Source organism: Hyla sarda, chromosome 1 (assembly GCF_029499605.1).
Source record: "Hyla sarda isolate aHylSar1 chromosome 1, aHylSar1.hap1, whole genome shotgun sequence".
Classification (NCBI taxonomy): domain Eukaryota; kingdom Metazoa; phylum Chordata; class Amphibia; order Anura; family Hylidae; genus Hyla; species Hyla sarda.
The window spans coordinates 226,458,845-226,464,844 of NC_079189.1; positions in this window are offsets into that span (position 1 = coordinate 226,458,845).

Here is a 6,000-nt window from a genome sequence, read left to right on the forward strand (position 1 = left end):
CTTAATTTGCCCCTCAGGACAGAAAATTCTGGGGGGATATTTATAAAGCTGCACCAGGAGCCTAATTGCTGAAAGTTTCAGATTTTGAGCAAAATTGTGCAACTTTTGAAGACATAAGCTGCTCACACCAAGGAGGAGGGAAGGAGCTAGGCAGGGGGCATAGCTTTGCTTGGAGGGGATGTGCAGGGGGGTGTGCCCTCCTTATACCAAAAGTTGCAAAAATCTAAACCAGTTCAGAGCTGGTGTTGACTTCTATAAATTTAACAAACTGAAAATGGGTGGAACTTTACATACACGTGCCATGTAAAAAGACTGCACATATAAAATGTCCTCCCCTGGTGTTTATTTCCCCTTGCTTTCTATGTCTTCTGGTCAATACCCCTCTAATAGTTTGTTAGAGAAGTTCTGGACATATTGTTACCAATAAAAAAAGAATAGGACCAACTAGGACAAGTTGGTCTCAGTATAGAGAGAGCTTACAGAGAAAACATGTAGGAGAACACAATGAAGTGAAAATCATCATAAATCTTAAATGGGCAATGTCATTAAACATGATTTTTTATATTTGATTCCTTATGCAAAATAAATAACTTTTATAATTGGCTTCCAAAAAAAAAATATCTATCTATCTATCTATCTATCTATCTATCTATATGTATGTACATTTTATGTTAGTTTTTCTGCTGTATACTTCTGGCCACCAGGGGTCTCCCTTCTTGGCCAGAACACATTCTGTATTGTAATGGCAGGAGACCAAACTCAGGAAGTGGCTCTCTGCACTGAGCTTGATTGACAGCTGAAAGGGCCTCACTGGAAGTTGCAAAGAGCCTCAATGAAAGCTGCATAGAGCCTCACTGAAAGCTGCAAGACTAAAAGCTGCATAGACTGAAATCTGCAAAGAGCCTCACTGAAAGATACGCAGACTAAAAGCTGCTGCACAGAGCTTGAGGTATTCTATTCATCACAGCACTGCAACGATGTGAGAGCGGAAGTGGTCCCACAGCAGTCTTCTGTGATGTCATGCTTGCTGGGAAATGCCAAATTTCTTCTGCTGGGCAAAATAAAGTAAGATACAGAGCTTTTTAAAGCTCTGAAATTTTTTTTAAGGGTGGGAGGAGTATTAGGAGTAGTTAGGCAACATAGCCTGAGTTAGTTTAAAAAAGTTTATTTGGTGACAGGTATTTTTTAAAGATGGACAGTAAACACTCTGCCCGGCCCTAATAAAGTAAACTAGTCTTCAATATTGGATAAGAATGCAGCCTGTTATGAAGGCCTGTCTCTCTAACAATATCTGGGGATTAGCACAATTGAGATGATTTTGTCAGACAGTTCTTAATGAACAGAAATTCAACATTACTATGAATGGAGCTGCCAATAGTTTTCGCTGATGTTTTCGAAATGCCACAACTGTCTCAGCTTATGAAGACAGCATTATTACCTTGACTACTTGTAAGATCATTCAAAATGTTATTGGGTTAGGTAAGACTATTGTGCAAACATCCTATGAGATTATGGCATTCGGTTTGGAATGTGGGGAGGAAAGGAATGTATTGGGTCAGAGATGCCTTTCTTACTAAATAATTAAGAAGCACTTGACATTCCACATTGTGCTTTTTGAGATATTTCAAGGTTGAAAGAAAGATCTTTCAAATAAAAATTCCACTTTGAAAACACACTAAACCGAGAAATAAATGATAAAAGACAACAGAAGACACCCTTGCTCACATTGTCAGGCTGCAGGAATTTTTTGACTGTTCATGGAGTCTTGTATAAATTTTGTGAAGAATACAGGGGTTAATCTTCTACAGATCTGTTCCATTACCAGCTGAGGGCCAAGGTTTAGCCAAGGGGGATATCTAGACAATCCTTTTTGTCCATGGGCAGACAGTGTACAAGAAAGAAGGCTCCTGCTCTAGTGTCATGAACTGCACTGTTGCTCAGCTCTCCTCTAATGGCAGCATGCTATTTGATCCTCATGGCTTATTCAAGTTATTTATTTTCTCTATGCGTCACTCCTTATTACACCCATAAGGCAATGATATTTCTACCTGTCTATGAATTCTGCTTCTATGCAACTGATTTTGATGACTTTTTAGGATCTGCTGTATATAACTAGTAAGTTCACTTCTGCATTACATCTTCACCTTTGTGTTTGTCTTAGTGTGCCTTTTCTTGTCCTGTGTGTACACTTCCTGGTCCTATGTCTATATTCCTATCCATCTCTGTACCAGCTAGACTATGTTCCAGTCACCTTATGGTGACCAAATTCCATTAATTTCAGTCCTAATACCATGATTCTCTGTGTTCCTGGTGCCTGTGTTCCTGGTCTGTCCTCTTCTCATCTGTTACATCTGGTTGCCACTAAAGGCCATTTTGAGTACTGCTACCTAGGGGTCTTTCGGACAAGCTAGTGCAGGGATGCTTCTTTATGTTTGCACTTTTTTTTATTTGCACGTGTTTTTATTTGCATGTGAAAATAGAATTAGATGCAGAAAATAGAATAATAAATTAATGATCCAAAAATAAAAACAGATTAGAAGAAAAGAACATGTATCAGTACCTGGTTTTAATTAGGAAAAATAACAGGATGACACATTGCCTTGAAGGGGTACTCCACTGTAAGCATCTTATTCCCTATCCAAAGGATAGGGATAAGATGTTAGATTGCGGGGGTCCCCAGCGACGGGACCGCTGCGGTACCCCCATCATTTGGTGCATGGAGCGAACTCCAGTCCATGCCCGATGACTGGTGATGCCGGCCTCCACACACACCCCCATTCACGTCTATGGGAGGAGGCGTGATGGCTATGTACTTGCTGTCACACCCCCTCCCATAAACATGATTGGAGGGGGCATGGCGTGATGACATGAATGCAGAAGCTGCAAGCTTCTGTGTTCCGGTCACCGCCGCTGCCGGCCTGGAGATTGCGGGGGTCCCCAGTGGCGGGACCCTTGCAATCTAACATCTTATCCCCTATCCCAGTGGTTCTTAACCTTGTTGGAGGTACTGAACCCCACCAGTTTCATATGCGCATTCTAATTCAAAACATAGGAGGTATATATTTAACCCCTTAAGGACCAAGGGCGTATTGGTACGTCCTTGGTCCTGCTCCCCTGATATAACGCGAGGTTACACGGTAACCGCGCATCATATCACGGCGGGCCCGGCGTCATAGTGAAGCCGAGACCCGCCGCTAATAGCGCTAAAACCGAAAGTGAAAGCTGCCGGTTAACTCAGTGGGCTGTTCGGGATAGCCGCGGTGAAATCGCGGCATCCAGAACAGCTTACAGGACAGCGGGACGGCCCCTACCTGCCTCCTCGCTGTCCGATCGCCGAATGACTGCTCAGTGCCTGAGATCCTGGCATGAGCAGTCATGCGGCAGAATCGTCAATCACTGGTTTCCTATGAGAAACCAGTGATCAATGATGAAGATCAGTGTGTGCCGTGTTATAGGTCCCTATGGGACCTATAACACTGCAAAAAAAAAGTTTAAAAAAAAAGTGAATGAATATCATTTAACCCCTCCCCTATTAAAAGTTTGAATCACCCCCCTTTTCCCATAAAAAAAACACAGTGTAAATAAAAATAAACATATATGGTATCACCGCATGTGGAAATGTCCGAATTATAAAAATATATCATTAATTAAACTGCTCGGTCAATGGCGTGCGCGCAAAAAAATTCCAAAGTCCAAAATAGTGATCAATAAGTCCTATCAATGCAAAAATGGTACCGTTAAAAACTTCAGATCACGGCGCAAAAAATGAGCCCTCATACCGCCCCATACACGGAAAAATAAAAAAGTTATAGTGGTCAGAAGATGACAATTTTAAACGTATTAATTTTCCTGCATGTAGTTATGATTTTTTCCAGAAGTACGACAAAATCAAACCTATATAATTAGGGCATCATTTTAATTGTATGGACCTACAGAATAAAGATAAGGTGTCATTTTTACCGAAAAATATACTACGTAGAAACGGAAGCCCCCAAAAGTTACAAAACAGCGTTTTTTTTTTCAATTTTGTCGCACATTGATTTTTTTTTTCCATTTCACCTTAGATTTTTGGGCAAAATGACTGATGTCATTACAAAGTAGAATTGGTGGCACAAAAAATAAGCCATCATATGGATTTTTAGGTGCAAAATTGAAAGAGTTATGATTTTTTAAAGGCAAGGAGCAAAAAACAAAAATGCAAAAACGGAAAACACCCCGGTCCTTAAGGGGTTAAGTATATATTTATACATAGGTGCACAAAATGAACAAGACCATTAAAGAACAAAACCATTAAGACACATTAGGTGCAGGCAGTGTTCCCCCACACATTAAGCGCAGGCAGTGTTCCCCCACACATTAGGTGCAGGCAGTGTTCCCCCACACATTAGGTGCAGGCAGTTTTCCCCCACACAGGAGGCGCAGACAGTGTTCCCCAACATTAGGCGCAGGCAGTGTTCCCCCACATTAGTCAGGCAGTGTTCCCCCACATTAGTCAGGCAGAGTTCCCCCACATTAGGTGCAGGCAGTGTTCCCCCACATTAGTCAGCCAGTGTTCCCCCACATTAGGCAGGCAGTGTTCCCCCACATTAGCCAGGCAGTGTTCCCCCACATTAGTCAGGCAGAGTTCCCCCACATTAGGTGCAGGCAGTGTTCCCCCACATTAGGCAGACAGGGTTCCCCCACATTAGGCAGGCAGTGTTCCGCCACATTAGGCAGGCAGTGTTCCCCCACATTAGCCAGGCAGTGTTTCCCCACATTAGGCAGGCAGTGTTCCCCCACAGACATACAGCCTCCAGCCATATGCAGTGTATGGCTGGAGGCTGTATGCCTGTGTACTGCCCACTTCAGTGCTCCGAAGATGACGTGCTGCTGGTCACTTACCAAGCTGGCCAGCGCGCGTCTTCCTCCTTCTCTATCCTCCGGTCCTCTCTGCCTTCGTTTCTATGGGCGCATGCACGGGATGTCAGTTTTTAAACTTAACGCAGGGCCGCCGGGAGTTAATAATGATGGGGGGAATTGCCCCGTCGCTACAGGACGGGCAAACACCAGCTCTGCTCGGGGCCCCAAGCAATTGCTTGGTTTGCCTGTCCTGTTGCGACCTCCCCCGCCGAACCCACGAGATTGACTCACCGAACCCCTAGGGTTCGATCGAACCCAGGTTAAGAACCACTGTCCTATCCTTTGGATAGGGGATAAGATGTTTACAGCGGAGTACCCCTTTAAAAGAAGTTACTGTCATTAAAAACAACTCTTTACATGTCGATCAGACATATCAAAAGTTGCTGAAAACACTGGGTCTCACTTCTGAGACCCACTGCGATAGTGAGTTATTAGCCAGGGGGTGGCATTGTGGCCACCCGGCCAGCCGTTAGAGATGTCCATTTCTCTGTATAGACGTTTGTACAGAGACATTTATGCATCTCTTGGATAGCAGCGGGTCTCAGTGAGGTCAACAACTTGTGCCATGTAAAAAGTTGTTTTTAATGACAATAACACATGTAGCACATTAAGGATACATTTATTTAGATTATGGAAATGCTTTGGGTTTTATGGTATTATCTACACTATAATAAGTATGAATGCAGCAAATATGTGTTCTAAACTTAAAGCATTACCTAAAAAATCTTTGGAATATACTGTATAGACCACCATCATTATAGTCAGAAAATACCATAAGAACAAGCAAACAGTGGAAACAACTAGAAACTTACCCTTAAATTTGCATATATCAAAAACCACCAGTGACTATAAATCTGCACATGAGACTAAACGATAAATGAATCATCAGGGTTATTGGACAAATTACAACAGGCACAACAAGAATCTATAAATGTACAGTATTATCTATAAATGTACAGTATTATCTATAAATGTACAGTATTTTTGGTGTGTCTTTTTTTCTCAAGTCTAAATGACTACTTGTTATGTGTGGTTCTCTCTTATTTGTGATCTATATGTCACATACCAGTTAATAATTCTATCACTCATCAGATGTTTAAT